The sequence below is a fragment of the Triticum urartu genome, chromosome 1A, assembly GCF_056163025.1.
Source record: "Triticum urartu cultivar PI428250 chromosome 1A, HENAU_Tu73, whole genome shotgun sequence".
Lineage (NCBI taxonomy): Eukaryota > Viridiplantae > Streptophyta > Magnoliopsida > Poales > Poaceae > Triticum > Triticum urartu.
Window position 1 is genome coordinate 424,389,795 of NC_141873.1, and position 24,696 is coordinate 424,414,490.

The 24,696-nt window shown below is 49.8% G+C and overlaps 1 long non-coding RNA gene across 1 annotated transcript; it reads right to left on the reverse strand.

The window, feature by feature from the left end:
- Positions 1-22,588: 22,588 nt before the first annotated feature.
- LOC125535083 (uncharacterized) lies at positions 22,589-23,617 on the reverse strand. Its single transcript, XR_007294578.2, has 2 exons — positions 23,396-23,617; positions 22,589-22,791 (listed from the first exon to the last, which is right to left on the reverse strand). It is a non-coding gene; the product is annotated as an uncharacterized LOC125535083 (long non-coding RNA).
- Between the last annotated feature and the right edge of the window lie 1,079 nt (positions 23,618-24,696).

Below are 24,696 nucleotides of genomic sequence, written 5' to 3' on the forward strand. Positions count from 1 at the left end.
CCTCAGACGCGTAGCTGGCATCGCTGCCAGCACCGATGGCATCACCATCACCTCCACCAGTGCCGCCATCCCCGTCGCCGACCACGTCACCCGCGTCCGCCGCGACCACCACACCATCATCATCGGAAGTGAAGGACCTGACTTGCGCATCCACATTATCTTCCACCCATCGCGACAGGTTGCCCCGGATGGCCTCGGGTACGGGAGCGATGGAGGCATCAAAGTCAAAGTTGGCGTCGGCGTTCTGGAGGTGGCTGACGACTTGGCAGAACGCACATCCTAGCAGGCCACGGCTCCTCTCTTCGACAAATTGGTGAGCCCTCTTGGAATGGCTCTCCAGGCGCGTCACCACGTCGGCAAAGAAGCGGAGGTGGCTGGCGTAGTCGTTCACATGGGGATGAGGAGCATTCTCATCGTAGATATGGCGCAGGACGGTGTTGGCCCTGTTACTGAGGTCCTGGAGCATGGAGGCATGCACGTGCTCTAACGTCCGCCACTGAAGCACTTCTTCCTTGTTCTGCCACGCGACGGACTCGGCGTCAGCGACCCGCTGCCGGAGAGGGAGCAGCTCAGCGCGGGCGGCAGCCAGCTCAGCCTGCGCCGAGGCCTGGGCGGTCACCGTGGCCTCCTCGCGCCGCTCCACCGCGACCAACCTGAACTTGAGGGCAGCTGTCCTACCTGCGGCCCCAGCCTCCACAAGCTGCAGCTTTAGGTCATACCTGCTCTCGAGATCCGCGCGAGCCTCGGCCAGCTGGCGATCGACCTCCTCCTGGGCCCTGGCCTCGCGCGCACCGACATCATCCTCCGCCTGAGCAACGTCGCGCTCCCTCGTCTCCAGCCATTCGAGCTCAAGGCTGCGCTCCACGGCTTCCAGCGCCAGTGCCTCCTCACACTTCCGGATCTCTTCCTCCTCGGCGGGCGTCCCCCTCAATGATGCAAGGGCATCCCTGTGTGCCTCCACTTGCTGATCCAATACGGCACTACAGGCTTGGAGCACCCACGCGCGCTTCTCCGCGGCCTCGCGATGACGGTTAGCTTCCCGATCCTCTTCCAGAGCTCGGGAGCAGGCCTCACGAGAGGCTGCGAGGGAAGCCTCAGCCTTCGCATTACCAAACTCGTGTTGGTGGCGCCCGAGGTTGATGGCCACCTTCAACTTATGCCGCTCCTCCACTAGCCGAAGACCCTCGGCCACGAGGCGCGCGTCCACATCCACGAGCTCTTCACCAAGCCGGTTCATCGCGGCCATCGCCTCCTGAAAGAGCTCGTGGAAAACGACGCTCCTTTCTTGCGCCGACCCGAGCATGCTGCTGACTTCATCCTCCACCGCAGGGACCGCGGATGCGGCCTGGAGAGGCTCGCCCCTCTCAAAAGTGGGCTGGGGGCTGGCATCCACCCATTTGTGGGACGGGCCTCGCACGGGGCCCGAACGAGTGAAGGCCCGCTGCTTGAAAAAGACCCCAGGATCAAAGCCAACTAGTCGCCTCCCACGACCAGGAGAGGAACCCTTGGCACACTTGCTGCGCTCCGAGCAAGGCCGTGAAGAAAATACGGCAAAGGCGCGAACTCGAGACACCATGTCGACGTGCCGGCTTCCCCGTTGACTCGACACCATGAGTAGAGCACGGGATTGAAGGGCTCGATCCTGGCACGAGAAGCGAGGCGAGAGGAGGCTGCTCCTCAGGAGATATTGCGACCTTGGTGGAAGGAATCCAGAGGAAATATCGTCAGGAAGGGGAACAACATGCGGAGAATCACCAGGATAAGGTACTTACTTGTCGACGGCGATGTACTTCCTCCGCTTTAACGGCCCGAAGGTGCCGCTGCTTAGGGACCCTTTCCTCTTGCGGAGCTCTTTGAAGTCCACGCAGAACCGACTGAAGCGCTGGACGTGGCGGCCAACACGAGGCGCAACAGGAGAAGCACTCAAAGGGGCAGTCTCAGGAGCGCCAAGCCGAGGGGAGCCATCATGCCCTGCCTCGTAGCGACCTGTCAAGGTCTCAGGAGCACCGGCCTCCGGAGATGTGGGCCGCATTGCCTCCTCAACCACCGCCCTGGGGCAAGAGTCATGAGTTCCTAAGGACCATGCCTCAGGAGCCCTAGGCGGCATTAGCATCTCGGCACCTTCGCCATCAGCCCTCAGCGGTGCTCGCCCCCCTGCATCTACACTTGGGGAGAGATCGATGCCAGCAGCAGGAAGAGGAACCATGACAATGGGGTTCTCACAAGGCCCCACGAGGCCGACTAGATGCAGCCCCCACTCATCAAAGGCAGGCATCTGCTCCACGAATGTTGCCTTGTTCAAGCAGCGGTACAGAAGGCAACTCTTCCTTGGCATGTCATCAAGTAGCGGGACACCCGTCGGGACCTCGAGCACCATTCCCCGTGCCTCGAGAGTTAGCCCGGATTCCTAAAGTCTCATATGGTCCTTGCTGCTAAGTAAGCCCACAACGGTTGAGAGTGGCGCTGAAGCGGGGCGATCCGGCGCCGGATGAACTCCTTCACCACCATAGGCGCAGTCACATCAAGGTCTTTGAGCCACCTCAGCCTGAGCTAGATAGGGGCAAGGCGCGGATCGATAAGCCTTTGATGGCTCCAACCAGAGCTGGGAATGGCGGGCGCTGACAGAGAAGAGAGCAGGGGGCTGAGGACTCTGACATCAACAAATACCCAACATGTCTGAAACCCGCTCGTGGATGGTGGGAGCTCGAAGCCAATCCCCGTGCTGGCTGTCGCCGCCACGGCCTGAAAGCTCAGGCATCCCGAGCTCTGTTGGGGATCAACCAGGTGCAGCGAAAAGAAGTGGCGAAGAAAGGCCACTGAAGGGGTAATGCCTATCATGGCCTCGCAAACAAAAGCGAAGACGGCAAGAAGGGTCACTGATTGAGCGTCAAGGTGCAGCATATGGATCTGATAATGCGCAAGCACAACATTGAAGAAGGCAGAGAAAGGAGGGACCAAGCCGGCCCAAAGGGCGTCGATAAAGAAGGGGACCTTAGTGGCCGCCCGGTCAATGCGAGCGCGAGACGCAGGCCAAGCCACCGTCTTTCCCCACTCATTGAAGCTGGAGGCGAGCACGGGACGCACCATGCCCATAGCCTCATCATTGAGCACCAGCGATCGGCCGACTGCGGTCTCGGCGGCCGGGGGCGCACTAGACGAAGACAGAGGCTTCTTCCCCTTATCTTCTTGCATCGGCGCCATGGCGATGGAGTGTGTAGAGCTAAGGAATTGGAGGGGAATGGCGCAGGCGATGGAAAAATAACCGTGTAGAACACGGTGGCCGTCTAGCCAGGCGGGTATCAAGGCAGCGTGTGGAAGCAGAGGCGCCCACGTCCAATCAACCGCCATGCGTCGACTAAGGCCGCATGCTATTGGGGTCCACGACACTCCACACTTGGCCTTTGGTTAGCCTCGAAGCCAAGCCCGAGCGCGCCTTGGGCCCGGGGGCTACTGTCGGTGTTCTGGGAACGGGGGTCCCCAGACTTGCCTGCTTGTGGCCCATGGCGTGGCTCTGCGAGCGGGCCCATACGGCCCATCTTCACCAGCAAGGACTCAAGAACCTCGCGAGGGGCCATGCCTCGCAAGGCGAGCGACACAAGACCTCCTCAGGAGCGGCCTCACCAGGCTGGCTCGCGGGGGGTGGAGAGTTCAAGGCTAAACAAACCTCGCGAGGTTCTAGTGACGTGAGACATGACGACCAAGGCCAGGCGGGCGCCAACACGCACAGTGTCCTTGTTTCCCCTTCAGTGATAAGGAAGCAGGCGTAGGCACGGATTATCGAGGCGTCAAGCAAAGGTTTCCATATTAGTGCAACAAGACCAAGACCAGAAGGACGGCAAGACGGAGGTCACCATGGAGCCCAAGACAGCGTCACCACCAGAGCCTTTGGCAGGCGAAGACTACTTTTGTCAGGATAAGCTATACTAGCTGTCCCCTTTCAAATTGGCCGCTCCCTTCCCGCTCAATATTTGGGAGGAGGACCAGGGCCTCTATAAATAGGACTAGCCACCGCCGTAGCTAGGGGGAGGATCGATCGGTCTGGCCAAGAGAGACCACGACAACCACAAGTTCACCGAGCACAAGAGCACCTCTCCTCATGAGGCTGTTCTTCCCCTTGTACTATTCATCCTTAGCCCGAGAGGCAATCCACCACACCACACTGCAGTACGGTATTACACCACAACGGTGGCCCGAACGAGTATAAATGCTGCGTCCTTTGTGTTGCGAGTTCGTCAACTTAGTTTACAAGATCTTAGCTGAGTTAGGACGTGGATCGGTAGGGGGGAGATCTTCGCGCGCACCCCGGTGTTCGAACCTTGAGGGTTTTGCCGGAACCCGTGAACTGACACACATCATGGAATATCCTGTAGGTATCGATTGACAATATACAAATATATCCATAAGGAGTTTATTAGTATTCCATATACACAATTAGGGCATTTCTTGCCTCCTAAAAATAACCATATGAAATTAATTAGTTTTCATATTAACATTGTGACATTTTATTGGCTCCCAAAATTATTTACAAACTGAATTAATTAGTAATACTCTGTACCAAGATTATGGCATTTATTTGCTCCAAAATTACAAGAGAAATTAATTAGTAGTATTTCTTAACAAGATACATAGTGTATACGAAAATATGTCATCTTGATAGTTTGGTATTAGTTTATGTATTTGGCACCTATGATTTCTGAACAAGACACAGTGCGTTGCACGTACGTTCTGGCTAGTGCATAGTTACCTGATATTTGACTGAATTTGTTATTTTGACTTTTTTAGTCAACTATGCAGGTTTCATTTGGGGAGGTGGCACACTTTTTTCTCGCTGGTGGGGGGCGGGGGGAGCGCTTTTCATTACTCAAGCTATAACAGTTTTACAATCATCGGTAATCATAATGCTAATCTCCTGGGGAGCGAGCATGTTTAAGCTAAGAAATTGTGTGCTACTGTCCGTGACCAACTACCGCCATTACATGCCCAGCTTTATTCTGCCCATGACTAATAATCTTATGGATTTCAGTGTTGCATTCGTTGAGCACATGTACTATCTCTGCAACTTGATGCATATTTTTGGATCGATCACACGGCCCAACTTTTACAAAGGTGATGATCTTGGCACAGTCCGTCCCAACCTGAAACAGGGCTTGAGACCAATGCAAAGTTAGACGGAGACCTATCCCTTGGTGACTGAGGCAACCTGAATTACTTGAAAACCACCTCTTGGAAAATGACGATAGTATCTCGGAGCAAGCTTTCACTCCATTTTCGCTCAAGAGCGATTGGACAGGGCATTGCGGCCCATTATTCACAAGTATGTACACTCAGATCACAGGCCAATTGTCCTTCACTGGAACTTGCCCGTGCATTTCAACAGACGACAGTGTATTATTTAAATATCAAAAACTGGTACACATATGCAATTTCAAAAATCGAAACACATATATGTAATTTTTTGAAGGAATAGTTACACATGTATATAGTTATGTTATACTAGGACAATGCCCACGCGCTGCTACCGTAGATCTCAAAATATTCCTCAAGCACATTATAGCAAGGACTAAAGTTTCACTTCCCACATCCCACCTATTTATCAACCACTATGATTCCCAATCGTACTTAAAATTTTAAGATCAAATGGGAAGGTAAAATTTAAGCACCTAACAATGAGAAGAGAATGATATGGTGTAATATGACCAAAATATATCTGCTATTAAAAATCCACATGCATATTGTATTATTGATTTCTCTTTGTACAATTTTCTTCTTCACCAACAATACTTTCATCTCTGCTTTCACTACTGGGTAAAGTCTTATATATAACTTTTGAGAAAAAATAGTAGGGTAAACCCCTACTGTAACACTTTTTTATTAATATAAGAGTGGTGTTACAAGTCGATGTACAATGTGAATATGGCTATGTGTATGCCTATGCTAGATTTACAAACAATCTAGCTAAGTGTGCATCCCTTTCTTCAGGCTTGGTTTTGCTTTCCTCATGACTGTGACAAAGTGTTCCTTGAAACAGGCATTTCAATATTCTATGCTCTTTGTCTTGTGGTAAAATATAATGATGTTTTTGTGCTTCTAGATGGACCAGCATCCAACAATCAAGCATGCTTTGAATGGTTGTATGTTTGTTCTGGTTTTTTGCTTTATCTAGCATTTCATTGATGCTATGGTCAGTGTTCCATTCAATCCCAATAGACATCTAGAAATTGTGGCTGAAGTCACATGGGAAATATAGATGCTTCAGGTGTTCATTTGGCTCATCATCACATAGGACACATTTGCTTGATTCAATATAGAAGTGTTTCCTCGCTAGCAAGTCTCTGGTATTTGGCCTATGAAGTAGAAGTAACCAGAAGAATTTTTTCGCTAAGCATCTAGATTTCCAAATCCATTGGAATGGTTAAGGGGTATCTGGTGGGTTTCCAATCAATTCTAGATAAATCATTTTGGTGGAATACCTTGTAGATGTCCAGTAGAAGTGCCAATTATCTCTGCTATTGTTGCTTGCAATACTAATCATGTTCCTCAAAGATATCCTTTGTTGTACGGCAACAGTTGACATGGGTAGATGAAACATTTCATATAGACCTTCCGTAGCTATATCATGTGTAGCAGCAAATGTTATATCCTTGTTTTTCTCATATGAAAATAGTTTTGGGAATTTATTCTCAAGATTACCATCCTCCCATTTATCATACCACTACTAGGGAAAAGTCTAGCAGTAGCGCGGGTTTTAGGTATATCAGTGGCGTTGGTGCCCGCGCTACTAATACGGAGCTACGACTAACAGGTAGTAGTATTGAGGGTGCTACCCGCGCTACTACTACATCCGTTAGTAGTAGCGTGGATACCACCCATGCTACTACTAACTAGTAATAGCATGGTTTTGGACCCTCGCTACTGCTAACTAATTAGGAAATAAAAAAATAAATTCCAACTGTAAAAAAATAAATTTCAGCCATGGCTGCTGCTGCTAGGCGTCATCGTCCTCTTCATCCATGGTCGATGCTGATCCTGTAGGGGATGAAGTCGTCCATGGAGATGGTGCTTCCCCATCCAACTTTTCTCCACACCTCTCCTTTACTGCTACTACAAAAAAGAAACAAGGATTAGAAGAGGAAGAGAGAGAAAGAGAGTAGTAGGTGCAGCAACTCACCATTGGCCGCTGGAGTTTGAGCCGAAACCCTAGATGACGCCATGGGTTGAGTTCATCAGAGAACTGGCCATCGTCATGGGTGGCGCTCTGCTGGATCTTCCTCTCCTTCCAACAGCGGAGGAGGAGGAAGGAGGGGCAGCAGAGGAGGAGTAGGAGGAAGGAGGGGCTATAGTGGAAGAGGAGGTCACTTGATTTGAGGGAGATGTCGCGGCGCGAGGCCGAAAATTTCCATGGAGGAGGAGAAGCGCATGTGCAGGAGCGCCATGGAGAAAGAGAGAGGAGGAGAGGGATGGGGGAGGAATGATTTGGATGAGGAGATGGGGATTTCAGGGCTGTTAAATAAACCCAGTACTTAGTAGTAACGCGGGGTTTTACCCCTCGCTAGTACTATGGCATGTCCGGGGGAGCACGGTAGAGACCGCTTAATATTAGCGAGGGGTAAAAACCCGCGCTACAACTATCAACTTAGTAGTAGCGCGGGTTTATAACCCTCGCTACTACTATGGCATGTCCCAGGGGCACGGTAGAGTCCGCTTAGTAGTAGCGAGGGTTGAAAACCCGCGCTATAGTAGTAGCGAGGGGTAAAAACCCGAGCCACGGCCGGCGAGGCCCTCGGGCCGGCACTCCATCGAGCCACTGCATGCCGGCGGCGGAGGGGCCAGAGGCGCCGCGGCCACGGTGCACTCTCCTCCTCCACGCCAGCCACTACGGATGTCGGTCCGTCGTGATGACGCTTGTGATGACATTTCCATAGCGTCGTTCGACCCACGGACCCGCCGCGACCAACGCCAGGTTCTTCGGGAGAGAGCCCATGAAGACGCTCGAACCACCATCGAGTCCCGGTGCGATACGCGCCACCAGTCAGACAGGCGGGCGAGGCCCGCCATGGACCACCCAGCACCGGGATGCTCCGGCGGCCTACCTTACGAGGTGGGTTGCCCAGCCTTTACCCATGGGTTGCGGCAGTTCCAGTGGCCGTCCCACCGCATGTTAAAGCCCGACGTCGGCGAGAAGTACGACGACAAGGCTCACCCGTCAGAGTTCCTCAGCATGTGGACCATCACGATGCAAGCCGCTGGAGCTCGTGACGACAAGGTGCTTGCCAATTACTTCCCGTTGGCCCTGAAACCCAATGTCATGTCTTGGTTGATGCACTTGCGGGCGGATTCCATTTCTTCTTGGTCAGATATGTGCCAAGAGTTCATTGCTGCCTTCACTGGAGGCCACCAAGCTCATGGCCAGGCGAGTGATTTGCATATCATTCCCCAGAAGGAATGTGAAAACATGTGCAAGTACGTACATAGGTTCAACCGACTGCAATACAACATCCCAAATGTTCATCATGTCGCCGTGATCAGCGCATTCCATCAGAATGTGCGTAACTTCAAGATGCGTGAAGAGCTGGCAATGAACAAGGCAAGGACGTGGCCGAACTTTACGTTCTGGCCGATTGATGCGCCCGGGCTGAAGAGGGAAGGAAGTACCCCGGTGAAGACGCCGGTGCGGAAACCGACTCTACCGACGAAGCCGCCGCCGCGCCGACGAAGAAGGGCCGGCTTCGGAACCGGAAACGCAAGGACAAGACCATGCTTGCCATCGAGGGATCCGGCGACACTAGCGCCGCCAAGAAGGCCAAGGCAGACGACCCCTGCAAGGAGATTGCCTGGTGCGCCACTTGCCGGGCCTTGGCGGCTGCCGACAAGCCAGGGGGCTTCGACAAGTGGTACTGCGAGATCCACCGCACCAAGGGCCATGACCTCTAGAACTGCCGACAAGCTAGGGGGCTTCGACAAGCGGTACTGCGAGATCCACCGCACCAAGGGCCACGACCTCCAGAACTGCCGACAAGTTGAGCTGCTTGCTGAAAAGCAAAAATCCGAATATGAGAGGCGGGACAAGGAGAAGGGTCGGGATGGTGCCAAAGGATCCGGCAAAAAGCGTGGAGGCCAAGGAGGTCTCCGCGGCAAGGACAACCAGCAAGAGAGGCCCGCTCGGGGCCGTGACAAGAAGCAGGAAGACGATGATCGTGACGAGGATGACGAGTCCGGTGAGCATGAGTTCCAGAAGGCTACGAAGGCCATGTGCGTTGATGGTGGCGCCTCGATGCACACTTCTCACCGCCAGCTCAAGCAGTAGGCGCGCGAGATTACAGCAGCAGAGCCATCGTTCGACGCTAAGAAGCCACCGAAGTGGTCCAGCACGCCCCTCATCTTTGACGCCGAGGCCCACCCTGACCGCACAACTACGATCGGGTGTTGCCGTTGTTGGTCTCACCAACGATACGCAACGTCAAGGTGTATAAGATGCTGGTTGACGGCGGGGACGGCCTGAACTTGATCTCGCCCGTCGTGAACAAAAGGCTGCAAATTCCTTATGGAGCCCTTGAGGAAACGGGTACGTTTCAAGGGGTCGGTCCGGGGAGAAGCCAGCCGAAGGGGAAGGTCACATTGCCCGTGATGTTTGGAGGTGAGTTGAATTACAAGACGGAGATGATCGTCTTTGATGTGGCTGAGATCCCCTTGCCCTACAACGAGATCCTCGGCCGCCCGGCACTAGCTAAGTTCATGGCGACGTCGCACTATGCCTACAATATGCTGAAGATGCCTGGGCCGATGACCATCATCACCGTCCCCTCCGACAAGAAGGATGCGTTGATCTGTGCTGACCAACTCTATTGAGAAGCAGTTGCAGCAGCTGCCGCCAAGGCACTTGCTCCTTCCGTTGAGGCCCCGGGAGGGAAGAAGAAGACCGGCAAGATCTCTCGCACCCACTCCGGCAAGCTCACCTCTTCGGAGTGATGTGCTACCGTCGAGGACGTGACCGAGAGGTCTACCGGCAAGAGCAAGAAATCCTGATCTGCACCACCAGAGACCAAGAGGGTGTCCGTCAAGGAGGATGGCACGGGAGGGGCTTTCACCATAAGCTCCACCCTCGGTGGCAAATAGGAAAGCGCGCTTGTCACTTTCCTGTGGGCGAATGTCGATGTGTTTGCGTGGCAAGCATCCGACATCCCCGGCGTTCCCAGGGAAGTGATTGAGCACCACCTTGCTGTCTGTCCCCATGCGCGACCCGTCAAGAAGAAGGTCAGGAAGCAAGTTTTGGAACGACAGGAGTTCATCACAGAGGAGACAAGGAAATTGGAAGCGGCAGGTTTGGTGAGTGGAGTGCTCCATCCGACGTGGTTGGCCAATCCGATGGTGGTGCGCAAGGCAAATGGGAAGTGGAGGCTGTGTATTGACTACACGGATGTCAATAAGGCTTGTCCTAAGGACCCCTTCCCGTTGCCGCACATCGACCAGATTGTTGACTCCACAACCAGGTGTGATCTATTGTCATTCCTTGACGCCTACTCAGGCTACCACCAGATCTTCATGGCAAGAGAAGTTGAAGAGAAGACAACCTTTATCACCCCATGTGGTACGTGTTGCTTTTTACGGATGCTTTCGGGTTGAAGAGTGCTGGAAGCATATATGGATGACATAGTGGTCAAAACCAAGGACAAGGCGACCCTTGTACAAGACCTAGGAGAGACGTTTGCCAACCTACGCAAGATCAACCTCAAGCTGAACCCTGAGAAGTGTGACTTTGGCGTCCCATCAGGAAAACTTCTCGTGTTCTTTGTGTCGCAGCGTGGGATCGAGGCAAACCCAAACATGATCAAGGCTATTGAGCTGATTGAGGCACCCAAGCGGATCAAGGATGTGCACCGGCTCACTGGTTGCGTTGCCGCCATGAGCAGGTTCATCTCTAAGTCCGGTGAACGTGCCCTTCCCTTTTTCAAAATCTTGAAGAAGGCAGGCCCAATGGAGTGGACCCCAAAGGCCGAGGTGGCGTTGCAGGATCTGAAGAAATACCTGTCCTCTATGCCAATACTGGTTGTGCCTAAACCACAAGAGTCGTTGCTGCTGTATTTGGCAGCAATGAATCAAGTGGTTAGCGGCACACTAGTGGCACAGAGGGAGGTCGAAGAAGAGGCAGATGCAATGGGAGGACCGGTGGATGGCAAGTCAGAGATTCCCCCGGCAGGGCCTGGTGCTGGCAAGGCAAGGCCCCAGACAGAGTTCGACGCCATCGGGGCAGGGCCCGCATAGCCAAGTGAAGTGGTGCAGAAGAAGAAGATGATGAGACACCCGGTTTACCTTGTCAGCTCCCTCTTGCATGGAGCCAGGTCAAGGTACTCCGGTGTGCAGAAATTGCTCTTCGGCCTCCTTATGGCCTCGAGAAAGCTGCGTCACTACTTCCAAGCTCACGAGATTGCTTTCGTCACCCGCCTCCCGTTGCAACGAATACTACACAACCCAGATGCAACCGGAAGGATTCTGGAGTGGGCCCTGGAGTTGTCAAGCTTTGGTTTGAAGTTTGAAAGTACTTTGTCAATCCAGAGCAGGGTCTTGGTAGAGTTCATTGCAGAATAGACCTCAATGCCCGACGAGGAAATCCAGGAGACCGCTCTCCCCGGTAAGGAAGCAAGTCGCGAATCGATCATGTACTTTGATGGGGCTTTCTCGCTGCAAGGCGCCGGTGCCGGCATGCGACTTGTCGCACCCACCAGAGAGCACCTCAAGTATGTGATCTAGATGCACTTTCTGATGGAGATGTCCACAAACAACACTGCTGAGTACAAGGGGCTGCTCGCCGGACTCAGGATCGCGGCAGACCTCGGGGTGAAGAAGCTCATTGTCAGGGGTGATACGCAGCTTTTCATCAGAAAGGTCAACAAAGATTACCAGAGTCCGTTGATGGAGGCCTACGTATATGAGGTGAGGAAGCTGGAGGAGCGCTTCGACGGTATTCAAGCAGAGCACGTTCCCCGAGCGAAGAACGACATCGCGGACTACCTGTCAAAGCACGCTGCATTCAAGCTACCTATGGAACTAGGTACCTTTTTGCTTCGGTTAACTCAACCATTCGTTGAACCATCAACGGAGCAGAACAAGCTTAGGAAATCGGGCCCCGGCAAGTACTTTCCACCGAGCCCCAGGGTTGCCGGCAAGGGTGTGGTCGTGGATTCCGAGCCTGCCAAGGGGCACCTGGCTCCGGCAGGGCGCCAAGCCCTGGCCGTAGAGACGGCTGCCCCCGTGGTGGAAGAGATGCCTTTGGTCCTTGCCGTCGAGGCCCAGGCTCCGGCATGGGCACAGCATACCATCCGTTTCGTCCAGACAGGGGAACTTCCTGAGGAGCAGAAATAAGCGGAAAAAGTAGCCCGTCGGTCTGCCTTGTACCTGTTCGTCGATGACGTCCTGTACAGAAAAAGACCGAACGGTGTGAAATTGAAGTGCATTCCCCGGGAGGAAGGACTAGAGTTGTTGGCAGAGATACATGGAGGCATATGTGGCTCCCACATAGGGTCGATGGGACCTTGCCGGCAAGGCATTCCGGCAAGGCTTCTTCTGGCCCACCGCCCTCTAGGATGCGATGGCACTAGTAACCAAGTGTGAAGCGTGTCAGTTCCATTCAAAGAAGCTTCATCAACTAGCTCAAGCCCTTCAAACAATTCCTCTCACCTGGCCGTTTTCGGTCTGGGCGATCGACATACTGGGCCCCTTCACCCGTGTTGTCGGGGGCTTTGAATACTTGTACATTGCAATCGACAAGTTCACAAAGTGGCCACAGGTGGAAGCAGTGAGGAAGGTGACAGCACAGTCAGCCGTCAAGTTCTTCAAGGGACTAGTCTGCCATTTTGGTGTGCCAAACAGAGTCATCACCGACAACGGCACGCGGTTCACAAGCCACACCTTCATGCAGTACATCCGAGACCTCAGCAGCAAGGTCCGTTTTGCTTGCATGGCACACCCACGGAGCAACGGCCAAGCGGAGAGGGCAAATGGTGAAGTAATGCACACAAGCAAAAGGCGCTAGATTGATGAGTTGTCGGCGGTTCTTTGGTCGATCAGAACGACGCCAAATCGAGCCACCGGCCAAACAACCTTTGCCCTGGTATACGGGGCAGAAGCAGTTCTCCCCATGGAACTCATATACGGGTCACCTCGAGTGCTCGCTTATGACGAGCTTGAGAAAGTGCGATTGCGGCAAGATGACGCAATGCTCCTTGAGGAAGATCGTCTTTGGGCGGCTGTGAGAGCAGCACGCTACCAGCAAGCCTTGCGCCACTACCATAGCCGCAAGGTTCATGCCCCAGACCCTCCTACGCCAGCCACCCAAGGAGACGACGGGGAGCGCTCCGATTGAGAGCTTGGCGAGGATGGCCCTCGACAAGGCGCGTGGCCGAGGGAACGGCGGCGCGGTTAGTCGGAGTCAGCATCCTGCCGCTCGACTCCCTCGTCGTCGCTATCGCTGTCCTCCTGGTCACTCCCACTTGAGGAGGAATCTTCATCGTCGGAGGCTGCCCTCCGTTAACTTGAAGTAGAGGACAAGCCCCGCCGTCAAGCTGTGGTTGCATGTGAACGTCTTTCATCCACGGCGGAGGTACATGACGTGAGAAGTAGGGAAGTCAACGTCGACCCACGTGCCGCCGTTCCCACAACCCTTCATGTGCAACCAGAGGGTCTGGGGTGGATCGAGCTCCATCACCCGAGCAAATGCAGTAGGGAGACGGAGGCGGCGACACTGTGGCCGGCGCAGCCTGATGAAGAACTCGCGGGGCTGGTCCCCGACGTGGTGCTCCGTCGGGGGAGGCATCGCTGGCGGAGGCGAGGCTGATGCGCCGCCCCGTCCTCCTCTCCCCCGAGCGCCACGACGACCTCAGGCTCATCCCCTCCCCCTACCCCTCGTGGCCGGTTCCACCAGCACGAGCTCTTGGGGAGGAGGAACGCGCTGATGAGCAGCAACCCTCGCCGCCACCACCGAAGGCCAGCGCTTCCTCTCGCCATGGCGGATAGAAGAAAGAAGCGGAGGTGGAAGGAGATGGATGATGGGAGAATGTGGAATGCCGCCCCCCTCCCCTCCTTATAAAGGGGCGGAGTCGGGGCTCGGTCGCCCCACTCGACCAATCCGGTCATCGGGCGCACAGGGAATCAGGACCGGCCTGCTGCCCCAATCAGCGACTGCCCGGTTTCCCGCTTCCTCCTCCTGCCACCTGCATGAAGGACACATGGCGAGCGAGCAGCATTAAAGGGACAGGCGAAGCGGCCGCTCCCCACCCCGTGATCGTGGGGCGCGGGCGCCTTGAAGACCATGACCTGAGTCCACCCTAGTAAATGGGTCGTGCCTCTGCGCCTCCCTCCTTTTACGGGGAAGGCGCAGGCCACCTCTTTACCACGATGTGATGCATGCATGCGGAAACCGCCCCATGCATGACCCCCACGTTGCGTACGACCCTCCATGTCGCGCGTTCAACGTGGGTCATGGGGAAGCGCAGCGGACGAGAAATTACTATGGTGAAATCCGCCCCACCTGCCCGCGCACCGTTCTAGGCCTAGCCCAACAACGCGTCGCACTTATGTATGGCCCAGGCCCGGGAGCTCCTGTCGGTGTACAAAAGTAGGGGCTCTCCTTTTGACTCCTTTACTTGTGCACGGGCAGTCAGAGCCACGCGCCGCGGCCAAACTTAGCAGGGCAGAGGAGGGAAGCCGGAGAGAAGCCGAAGCACGAGGAAACCAAGGCAACGCCAAGACCAGAAACGCAGGAGGGCGAGAGGGCGAGGTGGACTCCCTCGGCAAGGTCTTTGCCGAGGCGGCCCCCCGAGCCCCGGCAAGAGCCTTGCTGAGGCAACTTGCCCGATGCCAGCGGAGTGAGCCACGCTTAAGCCCACCGGCTCCAACCTAACCAACTGCGTTGGAACTGGCTCGAGAGGCGCCTCTGTGGTGGCATGCAAATCTTCGTCAAGCTCATAAACATCTGAGTTCACATGAGGACCAGAAGACGGCGACCCTCGGCAGGATCCTAGCCGAGGAAATCCAGAAGATCCCCGGCAAGACCCTTGTCGGGGATGGCAGCAATGCCATGGCAAGACCCTTGCGGGGCCCCCGGCAAGACCCTTGCCGAGGTCGTCAGCAGGGCCACTGCTAGGCCCATGCCAACCAAGACTCCGCCACCAGCCAAGACTCTGACGCCGTTCGCATGCAGCTGCCAGCGCAACCAGCTGGGCAGGCACCTGCGTGGCAACATGCAGCTGCCAGGCCAAATCAGCAAGCACCTATGTGGCGTCATGCAGATCTTCATGAAGGCCCTACCACCGCACCACCTGAGCTGCCTGCCTACCTACATGGCGCCGCATGCATCGCTAGCATGGGCGCGTGTCGAGGCGAAGCGAAGCGGCGACCGACGCGACGTGCCTCATTCCCATCCCGATAAAGCTAATGGAAACCTACGTAGCACATTTAATGTGCTTTGTCCCGTAATGCCGTGAGATAAGCTCGCGCACTGTAGGCCTTTCCACCTCCCATGTGCCACTGTGGCAGCCCCTTTTTCTACAGAAGGAGGCCCGAGACGACCAGGAGGGGGATTCGGCTTTTTGGAACGGCGCAGCCACCGTAGCTAGTTCAGAAAGCTCAAGAACACTCAATCCATCCACCAAAGCAGTACTAGGGTTTTACGCATCCTTGCGGCCCGAACCTGGGTAAATGACACGTGTGCTAGCTTCTAAACCTGCTCTTCTCACGACCTCGCGCCCGCCGACCGTACAAGGGATCCCAGTGATCCCATAGGTGTCGTTCTCACAGACAGTATGTCATTTTGGAGCTAAGTAAGCTTATTATGTCATTTTCGATGAAAATAAGCTAAGTATATGATATGTATGAGATTATGGAGGTTATAATGCCATTTTTAACCTAAGTAAGCTTATTATTCCATTTTTGACATAAGTAAGCTAAGTATTGTTCATTATTGAGCTAACCTAGGTAACTAAGCATATTAGAGCTAACTTAGCATATTTGAGCTAACTTAGAGCTAACTTAGGTCAATTTGGAGCCAACTTAGGTAAAATGTGTCATTTTGGAGCTAACTTACGTCATTTTGGAGGAAACGAAGCTAAGTATAGGTCATTTTAGAGCTAACTTAACTAAAATGGACCATTTTTAGCTAAGTAATCTTATTATGTCATTTTGGAGGAAAATAAGCTAAGTATATGATATTTATGAGGTTACGAAGGTTATTATGCCATTTTTTTTACCTAAGTAAGCTAATTTTGCCATTTTTTACATAAGTAAGCTAAGTATATGTCATTATTGAGATAACCTAGGTAACTAAGCATATTAGAGCTAACTTAGCATATTAGAGCTAACTTATGTCATTATGGTAAGCATATCGGAGGTAATAAAGCTAAGTATATGTCATTATTGGAGGAAATTCTGCCACAAAGACGATTTCACTTTCAGAGCTGAAGATCAGACCTCTAGGGTTCCCCGAAAGTTGGATGGTGAGCCTTTGAAATTGTGTGGATATGGAACGTATGTCGATGGAGAATTTTCCATGCCAATGACCACTTCGTCGGTTCACCCTCGTCGACGTCATCTATCACCAGTGGTGTAGCTTTCTCTTCCTTCAGACCTAACTTGCCCATCGCCTCCTCCAGTCATGCCCTCACCACACGTGGCAAGAGAGCGCCTTCCTTCCCTTTGACATCGCCAAATGGATCCATCCCGACACCACCCCCGTATGCGCCCCACCGATCAAGATCAATCGTGCGTCCCCTCGAAACTATAATCGCCTAACATGAGGCTCCTATGTTTTCAGGGCAGTAGACCAATGGCTGCGATCACAGTGGTGCTCCCGTCAACCAGAGTTCGACTCCTATGTGGAGCGAATATATCTGGGGTTCTCACTAAGGAGGGGTCGATAAGGCACCTATCCCGTTTGAATGTGCAGAGAAAATGATTCCCCGCGATAGCCTACGTAGACGTTGCTTGAGGATGAGGATGAGGATTATACGTGTAATTCTCTCCAACGTTTTATGGTACACAATATTCATCTAAGAAGCCTACAGGCCACCAACAGTCACACCTAGAACTCCACTGACACCGATGACTCCATGAAGGGGACCTTCAAGGAGAAGAACCTCGCAGGTGTGTCGGTGCGGTGGGCGGGAGGAGCGGGCTACGGAACAATGCAGTGTATGGGGGATAGCGATAGGTTACCAAAGAAAGATCTAATTTGTTCGTCTAGATGAAAACAGTTTTAAAGAGAAAAGCTTAGACATTAGTAAATAGAAAACTAATATAAGTACAAGGGATAGCATACATCCGAGGATAGATGAAAAGGTTCATCAAAAGTTATCACAAAATTCTAAACATTTATCAATCCATCGATAAGTAGACCATTTAGGACGGCGACCACTCCTCGGATCCGTAAGTAAGGAATAAAAATAGATGAAGGAAACCTTAAATTTTTTAGATATTTTTAGACCATACGTATTTTTTGGGCAAAAATTTTTTTGATAGTAAATATTTGGTTAATAAGTGGAGGCGTTCGGCATAGTTTATAATAGCTCAACTAGCCTAGCACTAAAATCCATTTTGCAACGGCTGATCATTTTTTTGCGAGAAAACTTTTGATCTACTCCTCCATTCTTTTGACGTAAGATGTATTAGCCTAGCACAAGAAATAAAGAGATACAAGCAATCAAGAAAGATACTTTCCTTCCTTTCCTACAAGGAGAGTGTCACGCCCAATATGCGACCCTATCCAAAAGGAACTCGAAGGTCCCACCAAGGATAGCACCGCATCTTGACACGCTTTTGAAAGGTGGATATCATTACATCGTACCATTACATAATAGTTGGGGATACATACAAGACATACAAATGCCATAAGAATACATCAACTTCATACATGCGAACAACATCCGACTACAGATGTAGCACAAACAAAAGCTCAAACGACATCCACCCTGCTAGCCCAGGCTGCCGACCAGGAACCTAACCCAAGATCAATGAAGAAGAAGAACTCCAAAACAAGTAAACATCGCTCTCACGTCATGATCATCACATTACATGTACCTGCAACTGTTGTTGTAGTAAACTGTGAGCCACGAGGACTCAACAATCCCATTACCATGGGTATCAAGACTAGCAAAGCTTAATGGGTAGGAAAAGAATAAGTGGTGAGGTTGCAGCAGGGACTAAGCAATGTATGGTGGCTAACTCACGAGTACAAGAGGAAGATGAGAATCTACGCAAACGGTCGCAAACTAGTAATGATGAAGAAGTGATCCTGAACTACTTACGTTCAAACATAACCCAACCGTGTTCTCCTCTTGAACTTCCCCGAAAAGAGACAGTCACGGTTAAGCACTTGGTTGGTGTATTTTGAATGAGTTTACTTCAAGTCCTCTACAACCGGATATTAACAAATTCCCATCTGCCACATAACTGCGGGCATGGCTCTAGAAAGTTTAAACCCGGCAGGGGTGTCCCAACTTAGCCCATGACAAGCTCACGATCTGCGGAGACAATCCTCCATCGCAGGACCCTCCGATCAGACTCGGAATCCCGGTGCACAATACATTTTGACAATAGTAAAACTAATCCAGCAAAACCTCCCAGCATTCCGACACCCTAATAGTAGCCGCACGTATCTCGTCTGAGGCCACGACCGGATAAGCGAAGCGTACATGATCCAAATACCCCAAGTTGCCTAGGGTTGTCCCGCACGGTGCTCTAGTTTGGGACCAACATGGCCCCCCTGCTATGTAGAAAGAATCCGCGGGTTCATGACGCCCTATGCCAATTAATTATTTAGTTCAAGTATTATTATGGCAAATGTTAAAACCAATGTTGAGCCTTGCTGGAAGAGTTTTATTCAAAGCGAACTATCAAGAGGGGCCCATAAACCCTCACCATGTTAGGGACGCAAAATCAAGGAACATAACACCAGTATGACGGAAACTAGGGTGGCAAGAGTGGAAAAAAACACGAGGCATAAGGCCGAGCCTTCCACCCTTTACCAAGTATATGTGTGCATTAGTTAAAATAAGAGATATTGTGATATCCCAAAATATCCATGCCCTAGCATGGAACAACCTGCACCTGCAACTAGCAAGGCTATAAGAGCGGCTGAGCAAAGTGGTAACATAGCCAAACAACGGTTTGCTAGGAAGGGTGAAAAGGTTAGAGGCTAATCATGGCAATTTGGGAGACTTGATAAACAAGTGGTACGTAGCGCGACACATCGATAACATCGAGATAACTAGCATAGCAAAGATAGTAGTGAGATCCAAGGTGACGGTCATCTTGCCTGAAATCCTGCTAGGAAGAAGAACGAGTCCATGAAGAAGACGATCCCACGTAGTCGAACGAATCCTCACAATCGCAACGAAACAGGAACTATCGAGAAGGAGCACAACTGGAAAGAAACAAGCAACATGGTAAGCACACAACACATAAACATGACATGATTCTCAACCAAGTATGATGCATGGCAAGGCTATATGATGCTACTCATGGCAAGAGATGATGCATACAAGAACAACACATCAAAGCAAGTTTAAATGAGGCCGAAAACAACATATAACAATTCTGGTAAGTCCTCATATGTAAATTTCGAAATTGGTACTGATCTGAATAAAACTTTATGTTAAAGTTGTTAAACATCAAGTTAAAGTGCACCAAGATGATCTACACGGTTTTCTAGTCAAGTTACATATAAAGTTCGTTTAATTCGGAGCTACGGCCTAGAAGATATGAGCAAAACAAGTTAAACATGGCACTGATTGCAAAATGCAAGCAAAACAACATCACAAACACTCCAAAATAAGGATTCAACAAGGCAACATGAAACTACATGCACAACTAAGCAAGTTTCATATAGAGCATGCTCAAAACGGAGCCACGGTTCAACACATACACCCAATTCACGTTTCAAACACAATCTGCCAAAAAGAGCAACTAAGCACTTTGCAATGAAGGAAACAACAAGCTAGAGGAAACATATGGACACAAACTTGATATGCACTCAAAGTACAGATTGCATGCTCCAAATTACACTAAGTTTCAAGTTCATAGGCATCAGGATTAATCCAAGATGATCAATGCGAAAAGCAACTTGATAACACAGATTATGACTTAGTGAAAAACAGATCATATGCTTGAGGAGAAATAACATGTTGACATGTTGGAGGCATGAAACAATGATGCTATAGTGCAAGAACATAACAAGCAAAAGCATGGCATTCTAGTACAAGTTGAACATGGCAAAACATGATTACTAAGCATCTCCATAAGAGCCCTAGATCAATGGCAATCAACAAGACAAGATGCAACAGGATATAAGATGATTCTCAGACTAGAGGAAATCTGGGAATGCAAAACAATAACATTATGATGCTGACTTCGGAGGCACATAACAGCAAGCATAGAAAATTAAGTAATCATGCAAAATACATGGGCATATAGTAGACATTATATACTTTAACTTAGTCCATGGGCACAATTTCATATGAGGAATGGAGTAATTACTATGATTCATGCAAAAAGGAACATGTTGTTAACAGGATAACATATTTAGCATGATGGCAACTTGAGAGCAAGAAAGAGACAAGCTACAGCAAGTTATATGGCAACCAAGGGCATGGCATAAAATTACACATAACAAAGAGCAAAAACATCAAGGCATCATAACCATATGACTCATGGACTAGTGGGAACCATCAAGACAAGTTTGAATTTTATAACAGTTTCAACAAGTATAAAACAACAACTTTAGCATAGCATATTAGCAAGCTTGGAACAGAGGTCATATGAAGTCTAAAATTATCAAACTTGGCATGTGGACAAAATACGCATAGCATACTTCATATCATGTAATGGGAGCACCTCTAAAAGAGACATAGTTTAATTAATAACAAGCTCAAAACATGGCATCATGAAGTTAACAGAAAACTCGAACATCATTTAGGCATGTTCATGGCAATGAAAACATATGCTACAGGACATATATGAGGCATCAAATGGCATGGCATGATAGAGCATAACATGAACATCAAAACATGTCAACAGGCGGTTTGCGCGATGAGCTGTGGGGCGGAGGCGGCGCGAGCTTGCGGCGACGCAGCGGCGGCACAAGGTGACGATGCGGGCGGCTCAGGCGCCGGCATGAGGCGCGGCCCGGTTCGGCCCGGTGGCAGGCCGGCAATGGGCCCTGCGGGTCTGCGTGGAGGAGACGGTAGCGGGTGACATGGCGCCTTCCGATTCGTCGAGGGCAGCGGCGTTGGATCCGTCCGGCGTGGACGGACGTGTCCGGCGGCGTGGAGGGAAGATGGCAGCTAGGGTTTGGACCGCGAATTCGGACGACCTATATATAGGTATAGGGAGCTAGGAGAGGGCAAATGAGGTGCGATTTTCTCCCACGCGATCGTGATCCAACGACAGAGAGGATGGAGGGGGTTTAGATGGGCTATTGGGCTATTATGAAGGGGTGCTGGGCTGCAAAGAGAAGGAGGGGTTTCGGTTAACGCGATTAACCGTTGGGGCATCAAACAACCTCCAAATGGAACGAAATTTTACAGGCGGTCTATCGGTGATATACCAAGGCCACTCGACAAATCTCGGTCCTTGATGAGAACATTTTTGTCTCGCTCACGAAACGAGAACTGGAAGGTGCAACGGGTGCACGTGAGAGTGTCGGATGTCGAAACGGACAATGGAGAAAGTGACCGGATGCAAGTTTTGAAAAATATGATGATCTAATGCACATGATGACATGGCAAAATGTAGCACACAAGAAAATGTAATGGCAACAACGACGAATAACTGGAAGACACCTGGCGCATCGGACTTGGGGAGTTAAAGAGAGATACATAAAATCATGAGAGAGATACTTTCCATTTCTCTAGAGGAATAAAAATGAAATTACGAGGAATTATAAGAAATGCAACTGAGGCAGTATTCACCAACTATCAGGTAGTTCAAAGAACACTAGAAGTAAAATTTACATCCAGGTCCATAGACCACTTAGCGACGACTACAAGCACTGGAGCTAGCCAAAAGGCGCACCTTCGTCATCACCCATCCTTTGTCGGAGAAGGGCAAACATTGTTGTGGTAGATAGCCAGGAACAAAAATACGCTGCAGCTCGTTAGTTTCCAGCTGAATATGTTTGATGGACCATTGGTATGCGCTTATTTTGTGTGCAATAACAATGAATCTATTTGGTCCCAATAGCCAATAAGCCATAATATGTTTTCCAGCTGTCCTAGCTCTTGGTATCAAAGATGATTGTTTGCTACATATTCAAGTCGATACATCAAGGTCTGCACAAAGGTATGGATAAGTTTAAAAGATTTGACACTATCTAGTGTATAGTTCCAGATTTAGATGAAAAAACATTCTGATTGAAATCATAGTATTAATTATACTTTGGTGGTAGATTTAATTTTAATTTTTCCCAAAAATTGTCCCAATACCGTGAGTGTAATGCACGTGTATATGAGCATCTATGTTAAAAAAGCCATGATATGGGTTCAAATACAAAGAGTAGGAAAATAAAAATGTTCAATTAAATTATTCCAGCTGGAAAAACAATTCATAATGCTCCCAAGTGAATCTTTATTTCCAAACATTATTCTTGGTCATTTTCTTGCTACAATTATCTGATGCATTCGCAGTGACCATCACGGCAGGTCCCACCTCCGTAACCATCTCTATTGCAGATATCATTACAAAATGAAGGATCCGTACATGGAGTGTAGGGTTCACGGTGCCCCTCGACGCCAATGTTAGCTTCCTTGCCTACAACAATAAAAAATAAAAGGTGCCATCAGAACCTCTTGTTGTTCGTATTTAAACTAGGATTCTGTGAAATCAATGTACTATGCAAATAGTAGGACAACAGTGGAGTGCTAATACAAACATAGGAAGAACATCTACTGGCTGGTATATAATTATTATGTACTATGGAAACCATATGTACCATGGTAGAATTGTAATGGTGATCATAAAATCACAAGGAAAACACCTCTTTCTTTCCATGCCATTGTTAAATAACACTAGGTTTAAAGTACTATGAGGCATGATAACTTTTAAATAAGGGGACGAACGCGACGCACAAGTTTGCACTACAAGGAAAAATAGTTTTATATCTATTTTTTGCGAGTATGAGGAAAAAGATACTTGCCTATCTTAACTAAACACCTCACTCTATTAGGCACGGTTGAAACAGTTTTCTCTTGCAAAAATACTTGCATATATTAACTTGAACGATCAAACTTCATAAGAAACATTCATATCATTGGCAACAGAGAATGATGCAATAGGATCAATTTTTTATCTAGCTCTAGGAAACCACAAATTCATATATACTACAGTTGATAAGCTCTGGTAAATAGAAATGTACCTATCTTCCTCCCTGATGCTTCACTCGACAATAAAGTGGTTAAAACCATCAAAAGTGCCATCAAGCACAGAACACCAGTGTTGATCCGGATTAGAGCCATAATGAAATTGTTTAGTGTTCTCTTCTCCTATGTCCGTTTGGTTTAGACTTGTACTACTTTGCTGGTTCCTTCTGCTGTTTATATAGAGGCATGGCCGATTCTTGGAGTATCAATGTTTGCCATTTTATTCATTCCTTCTTTGGCGAGTTTCCTTTTTACAATTTGCCATGATTAATAAGGATCCTCGGATTATACGCACATCATGGAATATCCTATAGGTATCGATTGACAGACTACAAATACATCCATAAGGAGTTTCTTAGTATTCCATATACACAATTAGGGCATTTATTGCCTCCTAAAAATAACCATATGAAATTAATTAGTTTTCCATTATAACATTGTGACATTTTATTGCCTCCCAATATTATTTACAGACGGAATTAATTAGTAATACTCCATACCAAGATTATGGTATTTATTCGCTCCAAAATTACAAGGGAAATTAATTAGTAGTATTCCGTAACAAGATACATAGTGTATAAGAAAATGTGTCATCTTGATAGTTTGGTATTAGTTTATGCATTTGGCACCTATGATTTTTGAACAAGACACAGTGCGTTGCACATATGGTCTGGCTAGTGCATAGTCACCTGATATTTGATTGAATTTGTTATTTTGATTTTTTTAGTCAACTATGCAGGTTTCATTTGGGACGGTGGCGCGTTTTTTTCCGCTGGCGGGGGGCATTTCATTACTCAAGCTATAACAGTTTTACAATCATCGGTAATCATAATGATAATCTCCTGGGGAGCGAGCATGTGTAAGCCAAGAAGCTGTGTGCTGCTCTCCATGACCAATTGCCACCATTACATGCCCAGCTTTATTCTGCCCATGACTAATAATCTTATGAATTTCAGTGTTGCGTTCGTTGAGCAGATGCACTATCTCTGCAACTTGGTGCATATTTTTGGATCGATCACCCAGCCCAACTTTTACAAAAGTGATGATCTTGGCACGGTCCGTCCCAACCTGAAACAGGGCTTGAGACCAATGCAGAGTTAGACAGAGGCCTATCCCTTGGTGACTGAGGCAACCTGAATTACTTCAAAACCACCTCTTGGAAAATGACGATAGTATCTCGGAGCAAGCTTTCACTCCATTTTCACTCAAGAGCGGCTGGACATGGTGCTGCGGCCCATTATTCACAAGTACCATGTACATTCAGATCACTGGCCAATTGTCCTTCACTGGAAATTGC